Source organism: Rhinoderma darwinii, chromosome 8 (genome assembly GCF_050947455.1).
Source record: "Rhinoderma darwinii isolate aRhiDar2 chromosome 8, aRhiDar2.hap1, whole genome shotgun sequence".
Taxonomy (NCBI): Eukaryota; Metazoa; Chordata; class Amphibia; order Anura; family Rhinodermatidae; genus Rhinoderma; species Rhinoderma darwinii.
Window position 1 is genome coordinate 91097778 of NC_134694.1, and position 22119 is coordinate 91119896.

Here is a 22119-nt window from a genome sequence, read left to right on the forward strand (position 1 = left end):
CTTCTGAATGCTGATTGGTTGACATGCCGAGTGTTTTGACAAGCAGATACGCTCGGCAGCATAAAAACTAAGGGACTAGGGGATCTCTGCAGTGAGCACCCTTAGATCATAACCAGCAAGTGACCGCCCAAATGCAGAGCCAGTCATAGAAGAATGAACATTTATGAACATTTATGGGTGCAACAGAACGATGGGGGCTAACTATAATATTTTACTATAACATCTATCAACAGCTTCAATTTATGGCATTCCAAATATTAATTATATCTTATAATTTTAATTTCTATATATTTTCAAATACTTTCTATGGCCTTATATCTAATTTATTTGGAACCAACACACACACAGGCACAAAAGAGACAGTTCAATGAGAATTTGAATAAGAAGGGAAGATGGGAGAATTTTTTCCCCATTGTCCTCCACCAGCCCTGACCTATACATGTTTAAACATTATGACTATTATATAGATTGAGGGGAACTATGTATATTCACGAGTTAAATGTTCAGTGAGGGATGTGACCTTTGCCTTGTCCTATTTTCAGACCAGGGGTAGACAACAATGTTTACTTAATTTTAATTTCCATAGAGGCAATGACAATTATGTAGAGTAGACGTCACTGAAGAGCATTCACAGCACTTTTCCTTTGGCAAGAAAGTAGTGGAGCAGGATCTGAAATTGAAACACAATGAAATGCCGTAAGAGAGGTCATGGAAAATGACTGACATCTAACAGTTCCTCTTCATAGGTTTTAGTGACCTTCCTGGACAACATTTCCCAGTCTGATGGCTTAATAACGATAGCAACAAAAGTAACACTGGTGTGCATGTAGTGTTAAATCTTAGGCAAATGGGAAAAAAAAATTCTAAATATTTTGCTGCAGCAATTACATTGCTTAATAATTATGCACTTTTAGAATCTAGAGACATTATGGGGAAGAATCATGAAAATTGTCTGAAAGAAAACTTGTGCCGGACTTCCCTCATTAGAGAAAATTTAACAAACACAGAGCCCTTCTGTCCAGTGCGGTAAAATCCTGCAACATATATAAATTGATCTATTCACATTTTTCATGTTATAATACACAAAGAATAGTATATAAGTATATAATAGTATATATAATAGTATATAAGAGTAACCTCTTACTTATCCAAGACCTTCAATTAAACCTGGAGAGATGGCCCTGCAAGTGTGTTGCTTTATATTTTAAACTCTAAGGGAGTCAGTAGCTTGGCTGTCTCCATAACTATCATAGAATTTAGTGGAACAGGCCACACGCATGCATGTCAGATTCGGTCCAGGTCCTAGAGGTTAGATAGGTGTCCCCACCAACATTTTTGCCCAGTGATCTCCACCAACCTTAATATGGCCCTGATTATATAACATAATATATCTACAGAAAACTATTCAAATAAACACAAGGGGGCAGATTTACTAATGCTGTCTAAGATTTAGACAACGTAAACTTAGACCATGCAGTCCGAAAATGCGTAATTTATCACAATGGCACATGCTGTATGGTAAATGGGGCACATATTGCTAGACATGTTAGACACTTTTCTTTTCCTTATACCACCTCTTGGTTGGCTTAGTTTACAACAGTTTTTTTAAGCCAAATTGTGGCGCAAATTTGGCACACTTTGGCACAATTTAAGTCACGCCCCCAATTTGTTAAGCCACACATCATTTTTGAGATCCTTTAGAAAAATGTCCAGTGAGGCACAAACATCTGTTCTTTTTGCCATAAATAGGTTGAGGTGACATTATTTGACAGAAATTCGTCAAATTTTGGCACATTTTACAACATATTCTAGATGCAAGCACATAAGTAAATTTGCTCCAATATATGTTATTAATTTTTTATTTTATAAATATATTATAAGAAGTGAATGCCTCCAAGAAAGGAGTGGTTGGATCCAGCGTTGGTGGAAATAAAAGGAATCTTTTTCCAAGTTTTAATTATTCTTATTAAAAAATAGGGTATTCAATAGCGTATATATAGTCTTTGCAATGAAAAAAAGGTGTAAAGGTAGGCTACTATAAATTAAATTAAAAGAAATGTAATTATAAACTACAGAAATTTGTTAGCAAAACTTCAGTTAAATACAGCAAGTTTGTTATTTTGCCTATTTTTCCAATGTCTCCCTTTCTATAATATAAATAAATATAAGTGGTGACTGAGCCTCATTAGAAACAAAAATTCTAAGACATTTATACATAAAATTAACATGTAACACTTGATACTAAGTATTGATAGCAATGACAACTGTTTTCTAGTTAGTCCATTTAATGAGGACTTTTGGGAACTATGTATTAACTTTAGTAACTCTTTGCTGAACAGAAGAGCAGTTTGTTATTGCTATAAATGAAAATTAGGGTAATTTATACAGCTCAATAACCGTATTCCCTTTACCTACTTTAAACATATGACTGGCACTTCAAATACTTTCCTTCTACTAAGAATCTTTAATCAAAACATTAATTTGCATTTGACAGTCATTTATAAAAACAAAACAAAAACAAAAAATAGATCACCATAATTTATGCTTGGGGATTGTGTAAGAATGTTCACATTCTAACAGCACTATTTCAATTTTCTAGGTAATTTAGACTAGAACTATCTATAAAAAACATCATTAGTGGGTGTGGAATGTTTAGCAGGACAGACAAATATATTGTTTCAGGATTGTGACTTTGCCCTTATTTTATTTTCACCAGAGGTACTTCATAAGGCTTAAGAAAATGTGCAGCATCAGCCATTAGACTATAAGGGTGAAACAGAAGAAGCAGCATCCGCACAAAGCCGAAACTGTGCCAATATTGCGGCCATTCACCACAGCACATGAGTGTGGCTTCGGCTGCTGCGTTTGTTATCACCCTTAGGCTGCGTCCACCCTACTATTTAGGGGCATTGCCATTCTTTTTTTATCATTTATTAAAAAAAATGGCCTAATTTTGAAACTTGGTAAATGGGAAAATATGATACCCCACTCTCAATTTTTTGTTAGCAATATGTTGGTGATTTTGTGGGTTTTTCTCTTTAATTAAACATCAAGGGGAAAAAAACATAATTTACAAAAAGGAGAACGCATTTAAAAAAAGACACCAACAGTTTTTTCATAATACACACTTCCTACAACTGTTTCTATCACTCTTAAATTAGGATTTAGTAATATTAGTACTTAGTAGAAGCAGAATCTTCTACTTGTAAAAATGCAGCGCAGTATTGGGCAGCACTATGATTGCAGGGAGAGCTACATCTCAGCATTTGCAACTACCCATATCCTTTAAGTCCTCCTTAATTGTATTGTGTGATTCTGAGCGGTAAGGAAAGTTGCATAGCAGTGCAGCTCCTGCCAGGATTATTTACTGAAGAAAACAATTAAAAATAGAAAATGTTTGAAAAAAAACAAACACAAATTCACAGACACAATCATAAAAAAATATGTTATAAAAGTTACATAAAAAAAATAATAAAACATAAATTAGAAAGAAAAAGGGGCAAAATTGTTTGTTTAAATAAATCTTGATTAATTTAGTTAATTCATGATGTTTATTATAGTTAATACATTTATCATTTGTTACATTTTGTTGCTGTCTTTTTACAATGACAAATTCGAAACAAATGTTTCTAGTATTGGTTCAGAAAGATTTGATGTGGAAATCTTTCCTTCTATTTCCAATGAGGAGGTGCGTTTTACAGTTTTGCAAAATATACATAAATAATATGTTATCACCTCCCCCTAGATTTACGTTTACTGAGGTACCAGCTGTTTAACCTGAAGAAAACAGCTGTATTGCATATTTAGATTTTTATAATTCACCTAGACCTAATAGCATTGGAAACAGTTTCTAGACTTTTAACGCATTCTTATTTCTAGACATCCAACATATTCCTGCAAGTAAGACAAGTTGACCCATTGACAATGTTATTAGAATTTTGTAGTACATGTTGGCGAAGTGGTTTAAAAATGTACTGGTCAAGGAATACAATATCTGCACCAATCTTCTCCCAGATAATGCTGTATCAACAATTTGAACTTCCTAGAAGATTTATTTTTTCAAGTAATATAAGGACGTATAACCCAGGTTGCCATCCCGAAACTTTGTACTATATGGCCCATTTTTTGCCATCTAAATCAACATTTTCTATCTAGTATTTCAAATCACAGAGATAGAAATTGGCAAAAGTCAAAGATACAAATTTATACAAAGACTTGATAATTTGTGTCAAACCGTCTCTTAGGCCTTATGAACATGAGCGTGCACATTTTGGCCTGCAATATATTATTAAAAAAAGAACAGTATTGAGTGTCGCTTAGATACATGTCAGGTTGTGTTTCACAGATCAAGTTTTCACTAGATGCTATGTCAACAACAAAAAAACAGTGACCCTTCAAAGGTGCCAGTGTCATAGATATAGGTAGTAATCAATGCTTTTAATTCATCTACTGTAATTGCCACATATCTACTGGGGCCTCCAACAATGTATCATAATTCTTGCCTTTATCAAAATATGCGCCTGTACAAATGTAAAGTAATAGTTATATAGTGCAATATACTGTATATATATATTTATACATATACAGTATATATATATATATATATATATATATATATATATATATACACATATAATGGCTATCGGTGGCAGTCAAAGCAGTCGGACCTACACTAATTTACCAGTTTTTAACAATGCAGTAAATAGGTGAAAGCTGGTAAAACGAAAAACTACTGTCTACCGGAATACCCCTTTAAGAAGAAAAAAATACATGAAGTATGCAACCTCTGCACATGGCAAAATATATAAACATCAATGATAGTCAGGCATTATGAATATAAACATTCCTGTCACAAAAAACTCTATCAAGGTCAATGGTATTGGAGTACTGTAAGAAAACTGATATTTAAAAACTGTCTACATTCTTAGGTTGCTGCCATTTCTTTGTAAAGCAGAACAAAAAAAATGCCTCAATCATACTTGGGAAAAATAACATAAGTATACTATTAGCATTTTCCAAATCTTTGCCTCTTGGCAATGACATAAATCAGGAAAGCATAAAACTAGTCAAAAATCAGAACTGTCTATCATGGTATTGCAGAATTCGAGCTTTTAATCATTAAATAGCTTTGGAACCTATTTTAATAATGAAAGCGGTTGTATGAGAAGGAAGGGGCCACTCTTTTTACACTCAACACCACTCTTGTCCATGAGCTATGGAGAATATTCCACTTGAATGGGGCTAAGCTACGGTACCAGACAAAGCCCATGCAGAAGGTTGGCCATTTTGAAAAAAGTCGCCACCTATTTCTAATCCTATACAACCCCATTAGGTGTTCTTTTCTGTGACTTGCGGTAAGAGCTTCTCAGTCATCCACAAGACTTCTGGACTTTACTTGTAGTAGATGCAAATAACAAACTCCTTACTTTGAGAGATGTCCGTTATTTGCATATCTGTGCTTGTACTAAAGCTTGCGAACAGAACACTGAAGCAAACAAGTATTTACCAGGTGTTGGTCATTTGCATATAGCACAACTAAAATCGAGAGATTCATAATCCTAACAGGGACACAGCTAGGAATCTATGGCGGATGAAAGTGCCATACTGTACATAAAGGGCCACATAGTAAATATTCAACTAGGCACCCTAGTAGAGTGCCAGGTTTTGCCACCCAGGACGGAATGGTATAGTGTTTATTTCACACCCTTTCAACAAGGACCAATTTCCCACCCCCTTATTTGCTAATAATACAATTTCTCTGGAAAGTAGTGTTCTGAACAGGTTCTCCTAACCTAGTCATGTTCTCTAACCCAACTACGTTCTCTTCATGGGCCCCATAACAACTACATAGTCTGCTTCTATGTTATGTATGTCCTTGGCTGGTGATGACAGCTTCCTGCGTGCTGGGTTCCAGGAAGACACCAACAAGCAACTCTGCCAAGGCGAGGGTTTTTAGATTCAGGGTTAGGAAAGCAAACTGAATATTTTGAAGAAAATCCTGGCTATACCTCTATCCACAGATAATGGACTTCTGCCTGTGGTGAGATCAGGAGCACCATAGCCATATGATTGATCATATCTATGAGCAAAATACATAAACAAAAACATTGATGTATGAACAACAAGTAGAAGATTCATAATGTCCTAAATGTGTTTCTATCTATTCCTTCAAAATGTATCTGAAATTCCTTCTTGATCCCCAAATACACAAGTAAAACTGACATTGAAGACAAGGATTTTGAAATAATTCCTTTTGTAAATTTTTTTGTGTGACAAAATGATTATCATTTTACAGCTATAGCTTTGCATATGGTTTTGTTCAACGAGATGCTGAGCTTTACATTTCAAGGATATTAACTTGTAAGGCTACAGACAATTTAAATAAGAGCCTTGAAAATGCTAAGACTTAAATTCCCATTTGTTCACAGAATGTTCAGTGAACTTTCGTGGGTAAATTATGAAAAAAAGTGGTAGCCTCTGGAGACTAAATAGTATCTGTGATTCAGGGCTTAAACATTTATCATGAGTACTTGTTATCTGTCACTAGGTCTGAGGTGTTACCAATCACATGAAGAATATAATAACCGTGTGAGAACGGGAGAGTGGGTATAATCTATTGTTTTTCTGCATTTTCATCTTACTTAGAAACAGATGTACAATTAGTTTTGGCATGATGTCTCTAAAGGCAATGATGGTTATTATTGTTGTATGCTAGAATTTTTCCTGAATTTTATGAAGGATCTTGTTTCCATTTGGAATCAAAGTTAGTGATAAGTAAGTCAACTACATTCCCCAGCAATGCAGCAATGTAAAGCTGCCCCCACACATTAGATTCATGTCAGCAGATCCCACTGATGTAATGTGTATGGGCGTCACCCAACTTGTTCCCCAATGGTAGATATGAGGGAAGATAAGCATCAGCCATGTTGAATTCCCGATCTTTTGTCCTGCCGAGAGATATGCTTGTCTCCCTCTCCCCTAGAAGTTGGCTTAACACTGGGGTGGTTGTGTCAATATCTCAATAATTTTTATATTTGTTATAATCAATTATTAAAAAAGCTGTATAGTCAGTATTGAAATATGCTGGATAATGCTAATCAAAACCTAGCATAACTACTAAAGTACTAACTAAAGTAGATCAAGGTAAACTAAAGTTCTTGTTTTTTTTTGGGGGGGGGAGGGGAGGAGATACAATCAATATAGAGAGAGAAAATTTAAAAACTGTGTACAACTTCGAAATGTCAGTCAGTGTGTTTGGTGCAACTTTCAAATTAGTTTTTATTAAAAAAGATTTTTACTTTTTGAGATACAGCTGCTTTGTATCCTGTATACAGAGCAGCTGTATTGTTCGCTAAGACCCGAATCCGTCAGGTCCGTGGGACTGATGGGTTCAGTGTCAGTGGGTCCTGCGTGTCTGTGACACGCATTATCCATCGATAATCTATCAAATCTAAGTTATGAACTTAGATGTGATGGATAACAGACATGCAGGACCCGCTTTCACTAAACCCGTCAGTCCCGCAGACCTGACGGGCAGTGGCATAAATATAGGGGTTGCAACGGTCGCAACTGCAACCTGGCCACTAAGCCTGGGGGGCCCGCTTCCAACTGAATCTGATTCTGCAGGATGCACATTGAGTTGGGATCAATGCTGTAACCTTGCTCTAGCATTCACTGTGCCATGAGCGGCTCGGCGCAGGCATGCGCAATTTAGTGACGTAATCGCACCTGTCTGCGCCGAGTCATTCACAGCACAGTGCAGAGGAGGAGAAGGATCCTCCACCCATCGTGGGAGCGGGGGTAGGTAAGTAAATATGTTATTATTTTTCTATTAGGTACAAACATATGGGGGCATTATACTGGGTATGGGAGTGGGGGCTCATATGGCAGCTGCTGAGGGGGCATTATACTGTATGGGGGCATTATACTGGGTATGGGACAGCTAAGGGGGGAATTATACAGTATGGGGGCCTATACTGTATGGGGGAATTATACTGTATGGGGCAGCTAAGGGGGCATTACACTGTATGGGGGCATTATACTGTATGGGGCAGCTATAGGGGGCATTATACTGCATGGGACATTATACTGTATGTGTCAGCTATGGAGGGCATTATATTGTATGGGGGGCATTATACTGTATGGGGCAGCTATGGGGGCATTATACTGTATGCAGGCATTATACTGCATGGGGCAGCTATGGGGGGTATTATACTGTATGGGGCAGCTATGGAGGCATTATACTGTATGGGGGCATTATACTGTATGGGGCAGGTATGGGGGCATTATACTGTATGGGGCAGCTATGGGGGGCATTATACTGTATGGGGGCATTATATTGTATGGGTCAGCTATGGGGGCATTATACTGTATAGGGGCATTATACTGTATGGGGCACCTATGGGGCATTATACTGTATGGGGGGCATTATACTGTATGCTGCAGCTATGGGGAGCATTATACTGTATGGGGCATTATACTGTATGTGTCAGCTATGGAGGGCATTATACTGTATGGGGGGCATTATATTGTATGTGGGGCATTATACTGTATGGGGCAGCTATGGGGGCATTATACTGTATGCGGGCGTTATACTGTATGGGGCAGCTATGGGGGCATTATACTGTATGGGGCAGCTATGGGGGCATTATACTGCATGGGGCAGCTATGGGGGGGCATTATACTGTATGGGGCATTATATTGTATGGGTCAGCTATGGGAGCATTATACTGTATGGGGGCATTATATTGTATGGGGCAGCTATGGGAGCATTATACTCTATGGGGGCATTATACTGTATGGGGCACCTATGGGGCATTATACTGTATGGGGGGCATAATACTGTATGCTGCAGCTATGGGGAGCATTATACTGTATGGGGGCATTATACTGTATGTGTCAGCTATGGGTGGCCATGTGCTGTGGGGGCAGCTATAGGGGCATTATACTGTGGGGGCAGCTATGGGGGAATTAGACTGTTTGGGGAGGGCAGCTATGGGGGCATTATACTGCGGGGGCAGCTATGGGGGCATTATACTGTGTGGGGGAAGCTATGGGGAGCATTTATACTGTGGTGGTCAGCTATGGGGGCATTATACTGTGTGGGGGCAGCTATGGGTGGAAATTATACTGTGGGTGGCAGCTATTGGGGGCATTATACTGTGTGGTGACATTATACTGTGGGGCATTCATGGGGTCTTTCAGGCAGGGCAGCTGGGTTAAGGTGTGCACAGGGGTCTGGTGGTGTTGTGGAGGGGCAGGGGGCCCAAGCTGAATTTTTGCACCAGGGCCCATGAGCCTTTAGGTATGCCCCTGCTGATGGGTACATGATTCAGCGAACGATACCGCTGCTCTGTATAAAGAATATAGAGCAGCTGTATCTCAAAAAGTAAAAATATTTTTTTCTAAAAAACTAACTTGAAAGTTACACCAAAAAGACATTTTTATAAAAAAAGTCTACATAGTCTTTAAATATCTTCAGGTACGGATTGTACCACCACAGTTACAGATGATCCTCTTGTAGCCCCAGGCTCTAAAGGAACAATACTATTCATGAGGCCAGCAGACAACCTTATTTGCAGCTAACTAGGGTCTATTTCTTATGGATTGACAAATGCATAGTTACATAGTTTATAAGGTTAAAAAAAAGACACAGGTCCATCAAGTCCAACCTATAATCCTACCCTGTTAATACAAAGGAAGGCAAAACGCCCATGAGGTTGATGCTAATTGCCTCATTAGGGGAAATATCCCTCCCCGACTCCAAATATGGCAATCAGAATAAATCTTTGGCTTAGCGTCCCATCTCCAAAATCTAGTATTTATAACTTGTAGTGTTATATTTTTCAACAAAGGCATCATTGCCCGTTTTGAACTTGTTCAGAGAAACAACCTTTACAACATCCTGTGGCAGAGAGATCGATAGTCTCACTGCTCTTACAGTAAAGAATCCCCGTCTGTGATGATGGTGAAATCTATTTTCCATAGAGGATGCCCCCTTGTCCTTGTTACAGGCCTCTGTAAAAAGACAATCAGAAAGATCTCTGTATTGTCCAATTATATATGTGTACATTGTAATGAGATTGCTCCTAAGGCGTTTTTTTTCTAAACTGAATAGCCCCAAGTTTGATAACCTTTCTTGGTTCTGCAATTCATCCACCCCCTAATTACCTTGCTTCTTTGCGCCCATTCTAGTTCAGCCATGTCCTTCTTATACACAGATGCCCAACATTTTATACAATATTCCAAATGTGGTCTGACTAGTGATTTGTATAGAGGCAAAATTATGTTCTTGTTATGAGCATCTATGCCTCTCTTGATGCACCCCATGATTTAGTTTGCCTTGGCAGAAGCTGCCTGGCACTGGTTTTCTAATACCCTTTAAGCAACATCAAATGTGTTTTAACTGTCTGATGTAATATGTGATAGGTCACTTAAAACAGTCTATCACACATTATTCAATTTGCACCAATGTGCATTAGTATGATTTTTAGCCTTATTGTTGCTCCTTATTAAACTTTTAACCTAATTATATATATATATATATATATATATATATATATATATATATATATATATATATATATACAAAAAATAGGCAGCACTCCGATTCAAAGGTGAAAAATGTTTTTTTTTCTTTACCCTTGCGCACAAGAGTAAATAAAAAAAACTATTTTTTCACCCTTGAATCGTAGTGCTGCCTATTTTTGGGATATACTGGAAACTTTGGAACCAAGGATCGGTTTACTAAGGCTTGCACATATATATATATATATATATATATTTATATTTATTTTTTCTCTTTTTTTCTTTCTTTCTTTTTGTGACATCCTGTATCATGTTTGGAAAACACTGACTGCAGCTTTTGGTTACAATATGTTAAATGTCAAACCTATAAATTGCAGCAATTTAACTTATCACTGCGGAGCCGGAGTGATCATCCAAAAGGGTGTTTTATTTTATTATTATGTTCAATAAAACCTTTTGTTTACTACCCATATTAAATCCCAGCAGGACACTTATAATCTGCTTACATCTGCATGTTCTACATTTCTAAGTACTCCAAACTTCATAACCTGATCTTTTTATTTCTGGACTGCTATTGATATTCCGGAAGCCTGTCAGCTGCATCATTTGTATATGCTGCTTTGCAGCTAGAACACAAATAACATGACAGCTTGCGGCTACTTGTTGTCATGGCGTTCATAGAATGCTCAGGGCAGTACCATTTAAAGCATATTAAATATCTCTTCCTATTTTCATCAGCTAAATATTTTTAACAATAACATAGTGATGACAGTGGAATGCATTGAGAATACATTATAAGGGGTTTGGAGGAATTACTAACTGGAATAAGAAATGCGACCGTGTTATTTTTCTCCTACACATGTACAACCACCCACTTGATACAGAACACATTGTCAGTGCTGTACAGTGAGGGTGAATATGGGAATATTTCTGTATGAAGGCACATATGATGAATGGAGATTAGGATGTCACTTTCACAGTTAACATAATATCACACTGCAGACCATGACAAAACTCTTCCTTAAATTAAATATATAAAATAAATCTGCATCGCTTTTTAATCTTAGCTCAGTGTCTGAGAATTTATATAGATATTGAATGTGTGACATTTGTGAAACTTGCATGGGAGAGATTGGCTAAGCAGCTATTCTATCTCTGTATTTCTTTAAATAGAAGCAGGCTCCACAGTGTACCAGAAGAGGCTGTAAGTAACATTTTTCCAAGCGAAAACCTTATTTTTGGCATTGTATCTTAAAGTTTACTTCCCATTTCGGAAAGATAAAATCATAGGCAGACAGATCTTACTTACAAAAGTAAATGTGCCATATATTCTACTAACGTTCTCTGCCTTGTTGTTTAGACTTTCGTCTCTCTCCTTGTTGCACACAGTTTAAATCTTCCCAGGACATCCTTTCTGCGTTCCTTGTTTCCATACATACTATGAGCTTTCCTTAACCCTTTAATACTGAAGGTATTTTAAACCTTAATGACCCAAAAACTTTTTGGGCATGACCACACGTGGCGGATTTCCTCCGCAACTGTCCGCATCAATGCCGCACAGAATCTGCGTTGCAGATTCTGCTGCGGATCTGCACAAAATGTGCAGTAAATTGATGCGGACTAGCTGCTGCGGACTGCGGTAAAAGTACTTCCCTTCTCTCTATCAGTGCAGGATAGAGAGAAGGGACAGCACTTTCCCTTGTGAAAGTCAAAGAAATTCATACTTACCGGCCGTTGTCTTGGTGACGCGTCCCTCCTTCGGCATCCAGCCCGACCTCCCTGGATGACGCGGCAGTCCATGTGACCGCTGCAGCCTGTTATTGGCCTGTGATTGGCTGCAGCCGTCACTTAGACTGAAACGTCATCCTGGGAGGCCGGACTGGAGACAGAAGCAGGGAGTTCTCGGTAAGTATGAACTTCAATTTTTTTTACAGGTAGCTGTATATTGGGATCGGTAGTCACTGTCCCGGGTGCAGAAACAGTTACTGCCGATCGCTTAACTCTTTCAGCACCCTGGACAGTGACTATTTACTGACGTCTCCTAGCAACGCTCCCGTCATTACGGGAGCCCCATTGACTTCCTCAGTCTGGCTGTAGACCTAGAAATACATAGGTCCAGCCAGAATGAAGAAATGTCAAGTTAAAAAAGCAAAACGCATCCGCAGCACACATAACATGTGCATGACAGCTGCGGACTTCATTGCGGAAATTAGAATCTCCATTGAAGTCAATGGAGAAATTCCGCCATGAGTCCGCAACCAGTCCGCCACTGCTCCGCAACAGACAGAGCATGCTGCGGACACCAAATTCCGCTCCGCAGCCTATGCTCCGCAGCGGAATTTTACGCATCGTCTAAACGAACACTGCTAAATTAAAGTGGAAGTCAATGGAGAAACGGCTCCGCTGCGGATTAACGCTGCGGAGTGTCCGCAGCGGAATTTAAGTGAAATTCCGCCACGTGTGAACCCAGCCTTTTAGTTTTTCCATCGTCGCATTCAAAGACCTATAACTTTTTTATTTTTTTAATCGACATAGCTGTATAAGGACTTGTTTTTTGCGGGGCAAGTTGTATTTTTTAATAGCACCATTTTGGGGTACATATAATTTATTGATTAACTTTTATTAACTTTTTTTGTTGGGGTAATGAAAAAAACCCTGACATTTTGCAATTCCTTTTTGCATCTTAAATGTACACTGTTTATCATGAGGGCGTTTTTTTGCGAGACGACTTGTAGTTTTTATTGGTACCATTTTGGAGTACATGTGATGGACGCGGCAATACCAAATATATGTAACTCTTTTTTTTATAATAAAGCATTTTGTAAGGGAAAAAAGTGTGTTTTTATTTTTTTTACTTGGGATTTTAATTTATTTATTATATACTTTATTCAACTTTTTTTAACTTTTTTTTTAGTCCAACTAGGGGATTAAACTATGCGATCATCTGATCACTTTATAATACACTGAAATACTTTTGTATTGCAGTGTATTATGCCTGTTAGTTTGCTAAAGGCAAACCTGCCACCTTAAAACCATCGGTACCTCGCAATCGCATTGCGGTATGCCGATGGGGTGAGAGAGGGAGCCCCTCCCCTCTAAAACCACTCAGGTGCGGCCATTACTATTGACCGCCGCATCTGAGGGGTCAGACATGATTGGAGACTACTCCTACTGGTCTCTGATCGTTGCCCTGAATCCAAGGGCTGTTAGCCTGGGCTTCATGAGCAGAGCGCCCGATTACGGTGAAACATCTTCTGAAGTTCCGCCGTGAAAAGTTCTGCCAAGAAGAACTGCCCTGAACGGCCGCTGTAAAAACACTGCAGCCGTTAAGGGGTTAAAGCATTAATGCATACCCATTGATATATACAGTATTTATGTGCAAAAAAAGCCTCGATAGGACACGTGACCAGTGTCCGACAATTCCAATAGATACTCCAAAAAATTGCTGTTGAATTCCGCTGCGGACAGTCCGCAGTGGAATTCTGCAGCAGCCGTTTTTTACATTTGTTTCTACACATTTTTGAAACTTAGTTCAGACGTTGCGGAATATAACTGTCTGGATATTAGGCTGTGGTGCAGGATTTTCCCTCCGCAGCATGCTCATTACATTGCGAAGAAGAAGCGGAATTTCACTGCGGATTTCAGCCTTTGCAATGCAAAAACTGAAATCTGTGGCAAGTCCGCTGTGATATCCGCAACGTCTGTATTACCTGTCAAATATGCAAATGTAGGTGCAGATTCGTTGCGTATTTGCCCCGAATCTGCACCAACATTTGCCATGGAAAAATACGTCCACGCCTGAACATGGCCTAAGGGTCAATTCACACGTTGCGTATATACTGAGCGGAAAAAATGCTCTGAAATTGACATGCGGTGCAGAATTTTATTCTGCAGCATGTCAATTGTATTTGCATAAACGCTGCTTATTTGTTGCAGGTTTTCCACATTGAATTTAATGGGGAGGTAAAACCCGCACCAAATATTTTTTTTGCGGTGCATTCTCAGGCAATTCCGCCGCAAAAAAATGCAACTCAGAAAAAAATAAGAACCTTATACCTACCCAGTAGTCTGTGTTCCTTCCTCCAGGCCGGCTTCCTCGGATGACGTTTCATCCCATGAGACTGCTGCAGCCAATCACAGGCTGTAGCTGCGGTCACATGAGATGAAGCATCATCCCAAGTGGCCGACGTGGATGAAATCAGAGGGCCGGCTTCCTGGGATGACGCTTCATACCGTGTGACCGCAGCTGCAGCCAATGACAGGCTGCAGCAGTCTTCTGGGATGAAACATCATCCCAGGAGGCTGGCTTGCTAAGTGCTGCAGTTTTCCACAGCTGACACACTGGACAAAAAACTGCACCACAGTTTCTTGCAGTTGTTCGCCCGGAATTCCCTGTGAATCCGCCCCGTGTGAACTCAGCTTAAAGCTTGTTCTCAGTAACACACTAACTATAGATGTATGGGAGACTAGAAGGAGGGAGTCATTTTACAGCCTCCCCGTTTCAGGTGGTATGTGAAATGTTGTGAGATGGGAATGGAAGTAGCTGTTAAGAGATACCTACACACATTACAGCTTTTATGTCTCACATAATCCCGCCCACTCAACACAGTTAGAGGATGAAAATGCACATTAAGCCCTTATGCACACGAACGTGTTTTTGCGTCCGCAATTCATCCGCAAAAATGCGAATGAATTGCGGACCCATTCATTTCTATGGGCCCATGCAAACGACCGTGGTTTCCATGGTCCGTGTATTGGCCGGGAGCATGGAACGCAAAAAAATAGGACAATTCATTATACGGTCTGAATTTGCAGTCCGGGCTCATTGAAATCAATGTGTGCACGGTCCATGAATTGCGGACGGCCCGCAGATGACAGTCCGCGGCCGTCTGTGCCGTAATCACGAACTGTTCACAAGGCTACGGCCTTGTGCATGAGGCCTTACAGAAATAATGAAGGTGAGGAAAAGACCCACAATATGTAGGTTACATTCAAGATATTTGCTGTACTACATCAAAAATACATCAAAAGCTGCATAAAGAGATTGTAATATTTTTTTTATTATTATTATTATTATTATTATTATTATTATGATTACTAAGAAAGGTTTATGCTTTTTATGCTTTATAAAGTGTTCCTGCCATAAGAAGTCCTCACATTGAATGCAGATACAGCGAATCTGTCACCTACTTAATTCTGCCCTCTCTGAGATCAGCATAAAGCAGTGGCACACGCTGATTTATGAATACACCGGACTCCAAGTTCATGGCACTCACAGCGCGCTGCAAGTAATAAACTATACGTTTATCCAAACTTCACCATATTCACACATCATTGACACACAGCTAAAATCAGTGTTTCTGTCACTACTTCATGCTGCTCTCAGAAAGGGCAGCATGAAGTAGGTGAAAGATTTGCTTTAAGGTGGTCAAGAGAATGCGGTGAAGTGGGCAAATCAGGAGGATCGGTGGCCTGTATCTAAAAAAAAGAACATTGAAGGTTAATGAAGGAAAAACAAGATTTACTGCTGTAAGATCTGCCTGCTTGTACATTTTATCTGAAATAGGACCTGTACGTTAAAACTTCCAATATATAGAAGCAAACCCACATTTTATTTAATTTTTTTCTTTAAAATGATAATTGATTCGTTACTGAATACATCAGTGAACACTTTTAATAGAGCAAACCTGTTCTGCCCACACTAAATAACAATTTTCTTCACATCTTACGTACTTTCAAGGTTGTCTGATTTTAAACGTTGATGGATAGTGTGGTTAGCGGGGTGTCTGTCCGTTAGGATACCCCCTGTTTAAGAGAAACTGTGTGGCATTTCTGACAGTATTTCTAAGGTTAGCAGCTGTGCACGATAATCATACCCTTTTTCGCTGCAAGGTAATATCTTAGCTTCTTATATTATATCTCGACTTCTCAAATCACAGATTAGTAATAAGTGGAGATGAGTGAATCTTATACAATTATCTTCTCCATTGATTCTCCAAAATGCTAATCACTGATTCACTGGATGTCTTGAACCAAGAAAATCCATTCTCCCACCTCTAGTGACATGACCTCTGTCTCATCTCTTTCGATTTAGCCTCTGCACTTGTACTTTAAAACCAGCACTACATGGTCAGGAAACACTTTATAACTTGTTTCTGCCCTTTTTGTTTCTGCTTGTATTCTTTAAAGTTAAATTAGCATGTCTGTTGCTATTAAAAAAGACACTTTTAGCCTAAGAAGTAGATAAAGCTTTGGTAGTGTGAACCACATCTATGTAAGTAATTTATGGCATAATTCCTTGTTATCACATCCCGTAATGTGTTTGTCTCCAATCCTAACTATAAAATCCTGAGCCAGTCCTCACTCCAAATTCCAATGTACCTACAGTAAGTGCATGCAACTATAAACTTAAGGCCTTGTTCACACAGCGCTAAAAAAAAAAAAAAGTTCCTCAGACAATCATTAATAACCTCATTGATAGCATGCCACTGCGTTTAGACGTGTGCGTATATATATATATATATATATATATATATATATATATATATATGTTAACTTTAATAAGAATATGTGGTCTTTGCGTCAGTTCCAGAACATAATTAACTTTATTGTCATTTATAAAATATATAATTGTTGCTTCCTGCAAAAATAATTAATTTGTCAAAGGCGGCTAGACAAATATTAATATGTCTTAGAAAGGTTTATGCTTGTTTTGTAAATATCTCCCCTATTTTTCGAAGAAGTGTTCTGATGTATTTGCAGTTTAATGGGCTTATTTTTTTCAATACAAAAGAAACCACTAAAAGCATCTTCTCTCTGCAAAGTAAGCTTTAAAAAGATATATTCCTTCCACTAAAGTTTCATTACTTTAAATTTTCTATAAAAATATACTGAGTTTGCCCCCAAAATAGCTATCGCCCACTATAAGCAAAAATGTTGCTTTAGCTTAACTTTTATTTTATATGTTAAATGTTAAATGTTATGAGAGAGAAGGAGGACATAAAAAAACTCTGTAGCAGTGTGCGGGCATCCCCTAGAAATATACTTATACATTAGATGAGAGAGATAAACTTAGAGGCAGCATTTACACTTCACATACTCAGTTTCAGTGACATATTATTATTCTCTATGGCTAGATCATTGAGACACTGACTTTTTAATCAAGATACCTAACGGCTTTCTCTGTATGCTCTCCTGGTAACAGATTATATTGCACTGTAATTCTTCCTATGTGTGTATGGTGTGTTTTAGGTAGTAAGGGTAATGAGCGGACGGCTTAAAAAAAGCAGAGTGGTTAAAAAAGAGAGGAACACAAAAACAAGGTACAGTTTAACATTTATTATTGTTGGGACAGAGAGCCGTACAAAGCCTTGAACCCTGGCAACTAGCATATTAATTATACCAGGATTGCAGGCTATTTGTTTTATTCAGTGTAGTGAAATCCAAACAAGTCAATACATTAGGGATCTCAAACATGGGGCCCCTAAGGCTGTCATCTGTGACCTTCAGGGCACCGAAGCTCCCTAGACATCCTCGGGACAGCAGAGAGCAGGCCAAAGGAGGAGTGCCACACACACACACACCCCCTGTAGAAAGTGCCGCACACACCCCCTGTAGAAAGTGCCACCCCCTGTAGATACCACCCTACACAGCCCCCTGTAGATAGTGCCACCGCCTGTAGATAGCACCCCACACACCCCACCCTGTTGACAGCACTACACCACCCCTCCCTGTAGATAGCTCCATTGGGGCTCCCTCTAGGAGTGGAATCCCCAGCCAGAGCATTTCCGACACTCTGGCCAAGATTTCTCTCCTGGTGGAGCCCCTGACGTCAATGTCCCACCAGGGGCTCCTCCTGGACCAGAGTCCCCAGCCAGAACATTGCTGATGTTCTGGCCAGGGATTTCTCTTCTAGAGATGGCCCCTGACATCACTGTCCATATATAGACAGTGACATCAGGGGCTCCTCCAGGAGAGGAATCTCTCGCCAGAGCGTTGGCAACGCTCTGGCCGGGGATTTCGGTCCAGAAGGAACCCCTGACATCACTGTCCATATATGGACAGTGATGTCAGGGGCTCCTCCAGGAGAGAAATCCCCGGCCAGAGCATCGTCAATGTTTTTGCTGCGGATTCCACTTCTAGAGGGAGCCCCAATGGATCTATCTACAGGGAGGAGGGGTGTAGCGCTGTCTATAGGGTGGGGTGTGTGGGCAATATCTATAGGGGGTGTATTTGCGGCACTATCTATAGGGGTTGTGTGTGCGACTGTCTACAAAGGGGTGTGTGTGTGTGGCATTGTCTACAAAGGGGTGTTTGTGACACTATCTACAAGGGGGTGTGTGTGGTACTATCTACAAATGGGTGTGTGTGGCACTATGTACAAGGGTGTGTGTGTGTGTGTGTGTGTGTGTGTGTGGCACTATCTACAGACGGCGCTGTGGCACTATCTACAGAGAGCACTGTGGCATTATCTGAAGAGGCTACTGTGGCGTTATCTACAGAGAGCACTGTGGCATTATCTAGGGGGTGTGGCACTATCTACAGAGTGCACTGTGGCACTATCTACAGAGGGCATGGTGGCACTATCCACAGAGGGCACTGTGGCATTATCTACAGAGGGCACTGTGGCATTTTCTACAGAGGGCACTGTGGCACTATCCACAGAGGGCACTGTGGCACTATCTACACATAACACTGAGGCACTATCTACAGAGGGCATGGTGGCACTATCCACAGAGGGCACTGTGGCATTATCTACAGAGGGCACTGTGGCATTTTCTACAGAGGGCACTGTGGCACTATCCACAGAGGGCACTGTGGCACTATCTACACATAACACTGAGGCACTATCTACAGGGGGCCCTATCTACAGAGGGCACTGTGGCATTATCTACAGGGGTTGGCACAATCTACAGAGGGCACTGTGGCATTATCTGCTGGGGTGGCACTATCTACAGGGGCAGTGTGGCAATATCTACAGAGGGTACTGTGGCAATATCTGCAGAGGGCACTGTGGCAATATCAACAGAGGGCACTGTGGCATTATCTATAGTGGGCACTGTGGCACTATCTACAGATGGCACTGAGGCACTGTAATGATGAGGGTGGGGAGACAGACAAGTGAGCCCTAATCTACCCACCACTCAGTCCCTGCCAACTTGCAACGACCCGCCCTAGGCGACGGGGTACAACTGGGCGACGGTCCCTACGCTCAATAAGTGCACGACAGACAAACAGACAAGGGTACACAGAGCTAGGGGAGAAAGGGGCAGTTGCCCACGGCAACACCGTGAGCAACAAGAGAAGTGAACAAGCCGAGTCAAACCAGGAGAGTACGAGGTGCCAAACGCAGAGCAGAAGAGTAGTAAACAAGCCGAGTCAAACCAGGAGTGTACGAGGTACCAAACGCAGAGCAGGAGAGTAGTCAGCAAGCCGGGGTCAATATGAAGCAAGGACAATGGTACAAGAAGCTGCAGCAGGGCCAGGAAACCAAACGAGAAGAATCACAAGCAAAGGAGGAACAGGAAAGGCAGGTATAAATAGACAGAGGGCGGGAGCTAGCTCCGTCTGGCCAGGCTGTGATAGGTTCTCCCACTCCTAAGCCTGCCACCCTGAGTGGTGGAAGATGGAGTCAGTCTCACAGACATAGAAGCAGGTGCAGACTGATTATCTATGGGCGTTAACCCCGAAGCTGTGCCTGGCAGATCCTTTACAGGCACTATCGCAAATGTGGCTGCCCAATCGACATTCTTGTGTCTGCCAACTGAGCAGCCAGACTGCATTTAGCGACACTTAAACTGGAAAACTTGATTGTTAAAATAAGCACGTGAAGTAAACTCGCAAATTTCTGGTAAGTTTAAACCTAGCTGTATTATTATAGTAATGTAGTATTATTAAAGTAATGTAGTATTATTACAGTAATGTAGTATTGTTATAGTCATGTAGTATTATTATAGTAATGTAGTATTTTTATAGTAATGTAGCATTATTACAGTAATGTTGTATTGTTCTAGTAATGTAATATTATAGTAATGTAGTATTGTTATAGTCATGTAGTATTATAGTAATGTAACATTGTTATAGTAATTTAGTATTATAGTAATGAAGTATTGTTATTATAGTAATGTAGTATTATTAGAGTAATGTAGTATTGTTATAGTAATGTAGTATTATTATAGAAATGTAGTATTGTTATAGTCATGTAGTAGTATTATAGTAATGTAGTATTGTTATAGTAATGTAGTATTATAGTAATGTAGTATTGTTATTATAGTAATGTAGTATTGTTATAGTAATGTATTATTATTGTAATGTAGTATTGTTATAGTAATGTAGTATTATTATAGAAATGTAATATTGTTATAGTCATGTAGTAGTATTATAGTAATGTAGTATTGTTATAGTAATGTAGTATTATAGTAATGTAGTATTGTTATTATAGTAATGTAGTATTGTTATAGTAATGTATTATTATTGTAATGTAGTATTGTTATAGTAATGTAGTATTATTATTATAGTAATGTAGTATTGTTATAGTAAATTATTATTATTATTATAGTAATGTAGTATTATTAGGCTGCCTCTCCACGGAACTACTGTCCCGTACTGAAAACATGTTTTGAGTACGGGACAGATTTCCTGCAGCGCGGCAGCGACTCCTAGCATCATAGATAACGACAATGCTAGGAGCCCAGCTCCCTGCAGTGTGCTCAGTCCGGGAAATACTGCCGACATTCGGACCGTATATCACGGACTGAACATGCTTATGTGAATCCGGCCTTATAGTAATGTAGTATTACTACAGTAATGTTGTATTGTTATAGAAATGTAGTATTATTGTAGTAATGTAGTATTGTTATAATAATATAGTATTATAGTAATGCAGTATTATTATAGTAATGTAGTATTGTTATAGTAATGTAGTATTATTATAGTAATGTAGTATTGTTATAGTAATGTAGTGTTATTATTGTAATGTAGTATTGTTATAGTAATGTCGTATTATTATAGTAATGTAGTAGTGTTATAGTAATGTAGTTTTATTATAGTAATGTATTATTGTTATAGTAACGTATTATTATATTAATGTAGTATTGTTATAGTAATGTAGTATTATAGTAATGTAGTATTGTTATAGTAATGTAGTATTATAGTAATGTAGTATTATTATAGTAATGTAGTATTGTTATAGTAATGTAGTATTATAATAATGTAGTATTGTTGGAGTAATATAGTATTATAGTAATGTAATGTAGTATTATTATAGTAATGTGGTATTGTTATAGTAATGTAGTATTATAGCAATGTAATATTGTTATAGCAATGTAGTATTATAATAATGTAGTATTGTTGGAGTAATATAGTATTATAGTAATGTAATGTAGTATTATTATAGTAATGTAGTATTAATATAGTAATGTAGTATTCTAGTAATGTAGTATTGTTATAGTAATATAGTATTATTATAGTCATGTAGTATTATAGCAATGTAGTATTATAGTAATGTAATATTGTTATAGCAATGTAGTATTATAATAATGTAGTATTGTTGGAGTAATATAGTATTATAGTAATGTAATGTAGTATTATTAT

General features: G+C 38.9%; 1 long non-coding RNA gene across 1 annotated transcript; it reads right to left on the minus strand.

The window, feature by feature from the left end:
• Positions 1 to 588: 588 nt before the first annotated feature.
• On the minus strand, positions 589 to 11124 carry LOC142658759 (uncharacterized). The gene is made up of 3 exons (XR_012850171.1): positions 11034 to 11124; positions 6009 to 6079; positions 589 to 670 (listed from the first exon to the last, which is right to left on the minus strand). It is a non-coding gene; the product is annotated as an uncharacterized LOC142658759 (long non-coding RNA).
• Between the last annotated feature and the right edge of the window lie 10995 nt (positions 11125 to 22119).